Genomic DNA, 10,647 nt, shown 5'->3' with positions numbered 1-10,647 from the left:
CTGCCTCTCCAGGGCCACCTATTAAGATTCAGCAAGCCATCCACAGATGTTGTGCTTATAGTTGACTCAAAAGGCCACACCTGAAACCGAGGCCAGCTGCCTCCACCGGTGTGAGTCTAAGCAAAGAGCACCTGACTCGCTGAGGACACACCTGGATGTGGCTTGGGTGGGGCCACAGTTGAGGGAGGCGGGGTTTCAGGGACTCCTCTGGGCTGAGCGACCTCTCTAATCCAGTTTGATGACGTCACGGCTATGGCGGCGCAGTGTCGGGTGCACTGGGAGCAGGGAGGGCTCAACAGGGAACGGTGGACACCGCGGGCGCTTCTGGACAGAGCGAGTCTCCGCTCGGCCCTCACTCCGACAATATCTCCCTGTAAGTCCCTGGTGCCCCCTGCACGTAGCCGAATAAGCGCTGGTGCTCAGAGCGAGCAGGTCCGTCACCGCCAAAGTCTGCTCGGGGACGCGGCCCCTTTAAGAGGCTTCTGCTGCGGCCTCCGTGTCGCTCAGCCTCTCAGACCAGGCAGCCCCACGTCCTCGCCCCGTCCTACCTTCTGCTGTTGCAGGGCGCTTTCTTGGATTTCTCCCTAGTTGTCTGGCTTGTTCCTCTAGGTCCCAGGCGATTTTCTCTTGCTGCTGCTCCTTGTTTCTGTCACAACTTTGATTTGGTCGCCAGAGCTATGAACAGGGCCTCTCCCATCTACGCCATTTTTTCCCCCTCCTAAGTTTCTTTTTATATCTTGTATAATAAAATTAATTTTCAGTCTGTTCCAAATTGGGAAAAAAAGACATACCTTTTCTGTGACTACAATCAAGAAGTTGACAGCATTTGTTTTTCTGCCATTGTTAAATCGTGGTAGTACCAGGTTAGTATGCTAATGGAGGTTGTATGGTAATTTTCATTCTCAAGTATAATATTAAGGATAGATGTTTCTTTAATATATGAACTTGTATAAATTACACTCTTATAAATTGGTTCAGACTTGTTTTTAAAAGAAAGCAACCAGTAAGACTACATGGTGATATTGCTAAGCTCTTCTGGGCTATAGTGTGGTTTATTTTGGTTAGGCGTTACAGTTCGAATTAGAATGGTAATAGTTGTAGCTTCAGACTACATGTACAGTGGAAGATCGTTGCTTACAGGAGTGAAATAGTACCCCCAAAAGTCTGTTATTAAGTTGTTTGCATATCATTGTATATCAAAAAAGAGGAATTCTCTAATTCCTATTTTAAATCACAGTGGAAAGTCGTATTTTTCACTTGGTTCTGTGCTCTCCGGAACGTGGCTTGTTGTAAGTGTGGGTATTTGACCACTCGGGCAGTTTTCGCACTGCGCCTGGGTCCGATCAGGTTGGCGCCATCGGTGTCAGGGCATGCAGCTTCATGCTTGTCATGCCTCCCGCAGGGCTTTCTCCAGGCTGCGTGTGGGTGTCCAGAATTTCTCAAAGGGATAAAGCACTGGAAAGAGATTGATTGTGGAGCTAGGGATCTAATAAAATCCTCACAGATCTGGATCAGTTAGTTATGGAAAAGTCAGTAATAATGATGTAGGTTTTAAAAAATCTGTCCCATAGAGCTGTTTTTTATTTCGCTCTTCTGGGTTATAGTGTGGTTTACCGAAGAATTAATATTCATTTCTTCTTCTTTCATTAAACTATGTCAGTGGCTTTATACTGTCAGCATCCCCTAGCCTCATAAGACTTCAGAGGGAAGACAACTCAGAAAATGTAGTCAACAGCATAACCTAATGTTAAGTGTCGGACTTGGGAAGGACACCGGGGCGAGGGCGCCCCGCCGGCGGTATGTGCTCTTGCTATAGGTGCGCAGGGTGCAGGAGACGGCTCTGCCAGGGTGGTGGTGCAGTGAGTGCACTTGTGTTTATGGAAGCAGCTTTAATGGGACATGAGTTGTTATATGGGATGCTTCTGTAATGACTCGACAGGAGCTGATCAGGGCCTTTGAGGACAGGATGCTGTGGACATCACTTATTCATAGGGTCAGAGCCAGCCCAACGGCACAAATGCCCACATAGTTTCCCCATGTCATTGAATGTACTTCTGCAGCTTCTCTTAATGCGTGTGAAGTTTCCACTGTAGACTCGTATCAAGCTTTTTAAGTCTCTTGTTGGACATTTGAGTTGTTCTCAATTTATTGCCATTTTCAGCAGCACTTGACGAACAACTTTGTAGATGAGATTTCTATGATTGTTTTAGGATAAATTGCTGGAGGCTTCGGTAAACATTGCCAAACTGCCCTTCAGAAAGCCTAAACTAATTTACAGCACACTCCTGTCAGCATTTTTGGTGGCTCCTTTTCCTGTACCCCTTTCTAACATCCTGCTCTGCCAAACTTTTAGAAAGAATTCCGTGTTCTCTTTTTCCTAACTCAGCTCTTTCCAAGGAAACTCTGATAACATGGGCATAATTTCAAAGATACATCCTCAGCTAACGGTTCAGTAATTGAAGTTTCCACTGGGCTGCGGAGTAGTGGTGATGGTGTGGGCACTATCGTCTTGTAGGATGATCCAGGCGCCCTGTGTTTCTCATGGCGGTGGAGCATCACCGCTAAGCTGGCGTGAGGGGCAGACCTTGGTTCACTGCTCTTTGCTTAATTGTGCTTTGCAGATACCTCACTTTTTACGCTTTGAAGGTAAGGCCGTCCACTGACTGACATACTGAAGGCTCAGATGATGGTTAGCATTCTTTAGTGATAAAGTATTTTTAAATGACGGTACGTACATTGTTTTAGATGTATTGCTATGACACATTTAACAGACTACAGTATAGTGTAAACATATCTTTTATATGTACTGGGAAACCAACAGACTTGTGTGATTCGCCTTATCGAAATGTGCGCTTCACTGCGGGGGTCTGGAACCACGCCCTCAGCGCCCCGAGGTCTGCCTGTGTGGTCTTGCCCGTCCTGATTATTAGCGCTTGGAATAGTGTTAAGAAAAATGAGGATACAGAGCATCAGACATTCCACTGTGAAATTAATGGGGCCCTCAGACGTTTTGTCCTCTTCTGGTTGAAGGTTTATATGTGGTGATATTTCATTGGTGTTAAATGATGAGTCTGTAAGTTGATAAGGTGGAAAGAAAGTGTGTTTTCTCTAGAGAAGACTTGATTCTGAGTCCAAGACATGTGAAGGTCAGGGAGGATGAGAGAACAATACGATGTTTTTAGTTAGAGACTGGGCACACGAGTCCAGTTTCTAGTGTAGACAGTTGACTTGAGCAGCATTTGATCAGAATCTGACTTCCTTCTTGGGGAATCAGGAAAGACACCGATCGGGCTTCGGCTGGCCTTGGGGCACTGGACAGCGATGCAGCCAGTTCTGCGCCCAGGGACAGAGTTTCTGCCCCTAAGGGGCGGGGCGCTGTGGTGAGGAGCGAGGGGAGGGCCACGGTGTAGAGCCAGACTGAGCTCCAGAGTAGCTGTGGGCATCTCCACGGCTGCAGGGGTCGGAAGAAAGGGCATCGTGCGGGAACTTGTTGCTTTGTGCATATTAATCCCGCTTTGGGGAAGCACCTCTTTCTGACAAGGAGATAGAAGAGAATCGTTGCTACTATTTATTGTTATTGAGTACAGGTACCTGATACGTGCCCTTTTTAATCCACACAGAAAGAAAGGTGGGTGCAAGGTAGGCATTATCCTTTCTGTTTTCAACAGGGGTCGAGGAAGCTAAAAGTTCATCGTCACTCAGTGACAGTGGCTAAGATGGAGTTCCGGCCCGGCGTGGGTTCAGTCTCAGATATGAGCTTGGATCCTGGCTGTCATACTCTAGCGCAAGTCACTTAAACCCTCCTTCCAGACAAAGTAGAACAGGTCTCATCTCATAGGATTGTTTTGTGTATTATAATTGGTTCTTACTAATAATGATTACAATGACCCCCCCCCACCCCCAATCCACAGGTTCGCTTTCCACAGTTTCAGTTACCCGTGGTCAACCACAGTACAAAAATATTAAATGGAAAATTTTAGAAATAATTTATGTTTTAAATTACATGCCATTCTGAGTAGCATGATGAAATCTTGGTCTGTCCTGCCCGGAACGTGACTCATCCCTCTGTCCAGCATATCCACACTGTACGTGCTCCCCACTCAAGTCACTCAGTGGCCACCTTGGTGATCAGATAATTATCAGAGAATGAGACAGAGAGAGACTGTACATTCACAGAACTTTTATGACAGTTACTGTTGTAATTGTTCTATCTTATTAATATTGTTGTTAATCTCTTACTATTCCTAATTTATAAAGTAAACTTTATCATGGGTGTGTATGTATAGGAAAACCATAGATAAGTAGGGCGGGTACTGTCCATGGTTTCAGGCACCCACTGGGGATCTTGGGACACGTCACCTGTGGATAAGGGGGAGCTGCAGCACTGCTGATAATAATCGAGTCTTAATTAAGAAGCCATTGTTCTTTCCATAGCAGCAGGTGTCGTTATGCAGACCATGAATGACCCGAGGCTAAGCTGTGATTGAGGGTGGCCCTCGGGGTGATGGGAGCATTGAGGAGGGTGGACTGCGAGCCTGGACTGGGAGAGTCCCAGCAGACTTTCCAGAGAGGCTGACCCTTGGGCTGTCGAGAAAGATTAGTAGGAGTTAGCTGGTGGGAGGAGACAGGGAGGGACACCGCGGAGAAGGAAGGTGTGAGGGAAGGTGTGAGGGAAACATGGGAAGGTAAAAAGGCAGTGGATTCAGCAAGTGGGGGCAGGAATCGTGAGGCTGGAGCATGAGGTGAGAAAGGCGAGTGGCCAGGTGGGGAGGGCCGTGGAGTGCCATGGGTTTTCTTCCCCTGAGACAGTAGCAGCGGGGGGCGGCTATGGAACCGGTTTTCTCCCCAAGTAAACTTTTTATTTTAGAATAGTTTTAGATTTACAGAAATTGCTAAAAGTACAGAGCATTCTCCGCCACACCGTTCCCCCCGTTATTGTTGTCTTGCATTAGTATGGTGCATTCATTAACGTTAATGAGCCCATATGGTTTTATTGTTATTACCTGAAGCCATGATAATTTAATTTATTCAGATTTCCTTAGTTTTTACTTAATGTCCTTTTTCTGTCCTGGGCTCCCATCCAAGATAACCACATTACATTTAGTTGCCATGTCTCATTGGGCTCCTCTTGGTTGTGACAGTTTCTTAAGACTTTCCTTGTTTTTGACGACTTCAGCAGTTTTGAAGAGTACTAGTCAGGATTTTTGTAAAATGTTCGTCAGATGGGACTTGTGTGATGTTTCTCTAGTGATCAGGATGAGGGTTTGGGCAAGAGGACCACAGGGGTGAAGTGCCACTCTCATCACGTCCTATCAAGGGCGCATGCTGTCAGCGTGACCACCTGGCCGAGGTAGGTTTCGTCAGGTTTCTTCACTGTGACGTTATCACTCCACCCCCACCCCTTCCATACCGTCCTCTTTTGAAGAAAGTCACTGTGCAGTCCATGCTTAAGGAGTGGACGTCACGCTGTGGAAGGTTTTAAGCATCGGAAGTGCTCTGATCTGAATTGTGGTTCAGAAGATGGCCACAATCTTCTGATTGTGGGGAGACTGAATTTCTTTTTTTAGGGATTTAAATATTTTTATTGAACAAATGAACTGGAGAAAAGCAGGAGCTATAAAACCATGGAGAGACTGAATTGGAGGGTAGGTCTGTGTTGGGTGTTGGTTATCCTGGGACCCTTAAGACAAAGTGAGGAAAGATGACGGTCTAAACATAAGGCCGTGGCAGAGGGATCGGAGAGGGTGTGATTTATTTGAGAAAAGCTGATGGGGTTCAGTGGGTTGGGGTTGAGGGACTGGTAGGAGGTAGAGGAGGAGGAGTCCAAGATGACTTGCAGGGGTTGGTGGCTATGATCAGGGTACGCACTGTCACGTGCTGTCCAAATAACTTACCACCTTTGATGTTGGCTTTCATCAGCTGGCAGAGATAGGTTTTATCTGGGGTCTGATCAAATTTTAGGAGAATTTGCATCAAATTTGAATATTTCAGAGCTTTATAATGTTTCTATGTTATTGTGGATTTTAATTCAAGAAAGCTGGTGATTGCAAATTATGCACTTATTTATTCCAACATAAACCTGTCGCATTTAAAAAGGAATTGCCTAGAGGAGAGCCAGACAAAGAAGTGTACACTTTGATGGTAGGAAAGTACAAGTATTTAAATATCGAAATTGTGTCTGACCTCTTTGTTTTATAGAGGACAGACGTCATGTGAGAATTTTTATGCCTTTTCATGTGTTAAAATACTTAAGGGGTGTACTGCCATGCCACCCTGAAAGTGCCCGATCTTGTCTGATCTCGGAAGCTAAGCAAGGTCGGGCCTGGTTAGTACTTGGATGGAGGCTATGTAGGAAGACCAGTTGCTGTAGGCATTAAAAAAAAGGAAAAAGGAAAAAAATACGTAATCGGGTAATGTTAGGAAGAAAAATGTACTTTGTATACAGTGTAGTGATAGTTGATAGTGTCTCTAAATGTAGGCAGCGTGCATATGGTTAACGTCGTGCGCCCTGGAATCTGCTTCTCAGGTTTGACCCTCAGCCCTGCTGCGCGTAGGTGTGGTCTTGGCAAGTTACTTCATCTCTCTGTGCCTTAATTTTCTCATGCATAGAATGGGGATAGTGACAGTTCCTTCCTCGTAGGGCTGTCAGGAAGATTAAATGTAGTATGACCTGGCACAGAGCAAGCGTATGTGTTAGCTATAACTGTAGTGATAATATCGTATGATTGTGCCGTAGATCAATTTACATTTCTTTCTGAATTCCCAAAATTTTGGAGTCACAAAATGATTTTTTCACAACATTATTATCACAAAATGATAACGTCAGGTTAAGTTTACAGATGCTCAGCTTCTCAGGATTTAGTGAAAGTATGGGTGGCCAGTTGCTCCATTTAGGAGTATGAACTGATCAATTCTTAAAGCTTTATTCCTTTCTTTCATGATTACTCCTGATGAATAATCTGTCTTACTCTGTATTTGGAATGCCATGTGGTTTTTTAATGAAGGTATCAGAGTATGACAGTGACAGCCATAGGAGATAGAATTTAACTTTTTAAAGCAAACAAAACAGCCATCCTGCTTCTGAGAGCTAGTTTGAAATGAAGACGGTTTGATCTTGCAGAGACCTGTAAGGTTCGAGCGGAGGTGACCCTGGAGCCCTCTGTGTCAGGTGGGGGTGGCCGAACTTTGGTTTCTTACCAGGACCTTGAGCAAGAAGGTGGCTTTTGATTCATAGCTCCTTGTGCAGTTCCTGCTGTTTTCATACTTCTTCGTTAAGCTTCTGGTAAGACGAAAACATTTCAAGAACAGTTAGGATTGTGGAAAACAGGACATGTGCTGCTAAAACCTGTAATTGTGAGCATATCTTAAAATGGCAAGTTTATCCTATATGCTTACTGATCCTGTATGGTGATGGCTAGAAAAGCATATTTGGACGGGAATGACAAATCATTTCAGTTTTGGCCGATCTTTCTCCCTGCCTCTTTCTCTGGTTATCCGTTTGGCTAAAAACTCTTTATCTTCCCCTTACTGTTGTGGCTCAAGGCATCCAGGCTAGGCGTAGTGGCCCTGAGTGGTCACTCCCCCTCCCCCTCCACGCCACAGGTTAAAGAATGCTTTTTAGGTGTGGGGAAGGGGTTCTTAGGAGAGCAGGGGATGTAAACAGGTTGCTGTGCCGACCATGAAGTGGCCGACGGTAACCTTTCAAAAACACATTTTTGTTTTTAACGCCATGTAAAGTCTTCCTCCCATATTGATTGGCACGCTACCTTGAGCAGTGAGTTCACTTGCTTAGGGAATTGCAGTGTGTCTTTATGCATATTATTTCACCTTTCTGTGCCTGTATGAGCTAGTACTTCTCTCTCTTTCCCTCTCTTTCTCTCTCTCTCTCTCTTTCTCTGTGTGTGTGTGTGTGTGTGTGTGTGTGTGTGTGTGTGTAAAGATTAAATGAGTTAATACATTTATACATTTGAGGACTTGGGGCAGCGCCTTTTTAACAGTTGCTCCTAGTACTACCACTACTTCAAGAGAGAGGAGCGTAACACATATGTATATAACCTCGTACAAACACAGTCCTTTTGCCTAAATTCTGAAATTTTGGCATAAAGTTGCTTATAATATTTAATCTTTAATTTCTAATGGATCTGGAATTATATCCACTTTTTTGATTCCTAAAATTATTTGTACCTTCTCTTATTTTTCTTTATCAAACTTTGTCAAGATTAACCTATTTTATTAGGTTTTTTGAGAGACAAGCTATGGCTTTGTTAATCCCTTATGTTCTATTCATTTATTAATTTCTGTTCTTTGTTGCCTTCCTTCTTTTCTTGGATTTATCCTGCTGTTTTTTCCATGTTCTTAAGTCGAATGCTTAGCAGAGTCATTTTCAGCCTCTCTAATTTATCATAAGCATTTATAGCTATACTTTTTTTGGTAAGCTAACCTCTTCCATTGTTTCTCATAAGTTCATAGTCTTCCATTGTTTAATTAAAATAAATTGGTTTTTTTGGTTGGGATTTCTTTCTTGACTCAAGATGATTTAAGAGTATTTTATCATTTCTGAAGGTATAGAAATTTTTGGTTACCTTTTAATTATGGCTTTTAATTTCATTGTGGTTAGAAATTATAATCTATATGCTACCTCTTCTTTGAAATGTGTTTAGAATTGCTTCATAACCTTGTACCTGGTCAGTTTTTGTAAATATTTTGTAAGCTTGCTTGAACAGAATGTTCATACTCTTAGTTATTAGAGGCAGCCTTCAAAGTATGTCCAATAAGTAAAATTTGTTCATTGTGCTTAGGTCTTTTAATTTTTATTTGGACTGTCAACAGGCGGATGTATTAATCTTTCAGTACGATGAGGTTTTTGTTAACATCCCATTTTCCAGTTTTACTATATTTTGAGACTTTTTTTTGTTAGGTACATATAAAATTATCATTTTCATGTCATTCTGCTTTGTCTTACTCCACTCTTAAGTTTATTGTTGTGGTTGTGTTTTTTAAGGAGTCTTTAATTTTTCTGCCTTGTACTGGGTTAGAGATTTGTCTCTACTATTTAATAGCTATTCTTGATGTTTGGCTGTACATGCCTAATTTATCTCATGAAGTTAATCTTTCAGCTTTAGAGCACAGCACGTTAGCTATGCTCTACTGCTCCCAAGTTACATGTTGTTATTGTCCAGAACTTTGATTGTGTTCTTTTTCCAAACTCCTTAAATTGGACATAATTTTTGTTTTTTATAGGCAGTAATTACAAAAGTCTCGTTTACTTGCCATTTCTTTTTGCATATCAACCTTCCTTTCAGGATTTTTTTTTCCCTGAGCATATTCTTTAGGTAAAATCTCCCAAAGTTTTTGTTTATGTGAAAACATTTTTATTTTGCCCATGTTCCTGAGAGTTTTGCGGGATACATTCTAAGATATTATTCCACTGTCTCTGGCTTCTGTTGCTATTGGGAATTTTACTCTCCATCTGTCATTTATTTGTAATAAAATGCACAGATCTTAAGTGGTAAGTGAAGTTTGACAGTTGTACATACCTGTGCATCTGCTACCTCAAACGAGGCCAGGAGCATTTCCGTCACCCCAAATGGTTCTCTCATTCCCCTTTCCAGGGACCACCCCTTCTCTCCCATCCACACAGCAGGTTTTACTGTTCTCGGATTTCACATTAATAGAATTGTGCAGTATGTAGTCTTTAGCGTCTGGGGTCTGTCTCTGTCTCTGTCTCTGTCTCTGTCTCTGTCTCTCTCTCTCTCTCTCTCTCTTTCTTTTTTCTTTCTTTTTTTTTTTTTTGCGGTTAATCCATGTTGATGCTTGTATCAGCAATTCGTTCCTTTTTATTTCTGTGTGGCATTCCTTTGTATGAGTATGCCTCTGCTTGTTTATCTAGTCTCATTCTTCTATTGATGGACACTGGGATCATTTCTAGTTTTTAGCTATCGTACATAAGGCTGCTATTAACATTTTTTTGTGGGTAAACATTTCATTTTTTTGAGTTAATATGTAGGAGTTGAATTGCTAGCTAATAAGGTAGTTTTAAGCCCAACTTTATAAGAAATTGTCTCAGGCCGTTAGTAAGATATCTCTTTTTGTCTCAGGCATTCTCCAGTCTTACCGTAGTGGACCCAGGTATGGTTTTCTTTTTATTCATGTCCCCAGTGGACATACTTCCTCTGTCTGTGGATTCATGTATTTCATTTTATCTGCAAAATTTTTAGGTTGTATTGCATCAAATATTGCCTCCTCAAATCTATACTCTTTTTCTGAGACCCTGATTAGACATATGTTTATCTTACTTTTTCCATCCTCCATATCTCTTAACCTGTCTTTTGTATTTTTTTATCTTATCTCTCTGTTGTGAATAATGTTTTAGAGTTGCAGCTTTTCAACTGCAAGCTAACCTGCTGCTTAATTTAAGTTTTTGTTTGAACGATTTTATGTGTGTGTATGTGTGCGCGCGCGCGCGCGCATGTGTATTTAAAGTACCAGGTGGTTCTTTTTCAAACCTTTCTGGTAATTTTTGATGCTGTTTTGTTACTTACTCATTTTTGTGATTCCAATTTCTATTTCTTTAAACATTTAATATTTATTTATAATTCTGTATTTGTTAATTACACTATCCTGAGTCTGGTATCAGTAAACTCTTAC

At 42.3% G+C, this 10,647-nt stretch overlaps 1 protein-coding gene and 1 pseudogene across 3 annotated transcripts in view; both read left to right on the top strand.

Annotated features, from left to right (window-relative positions):
* Positions 1-10,647, top strand: part of RCOR1 (REST corepressor 1) — a 105,721-nt gene that overhangs the window by 45,876 nt on the left and 49,198 nt on the right. The window lies entirely within an intron of this gene.
* LOC111746172 lies at positions 6,256-6,373 on the top strand (annotated as a pseudogene).

The sequence above is a fragment of the Pteropus vampyrus genome, unplaced genomic scaffold, assembly GCF_000151845.1.
Source record: "Pteropus vampyrus isolate Shadow unplaced genomic scaffold, Pvam_2.0 Scaffold178, whole genome shotgun sequence".
Taxonomy (NCBI): domain Eukaryota; kingdom Metazoa; phylum Chordata; class Mammalia; order Chiroptera; family Pteropodidae; genus Pteropus; species Pteropus vampyrus.
This window is presented reverse-complemented; position numbering and strand designations above follow the sequence as displayed.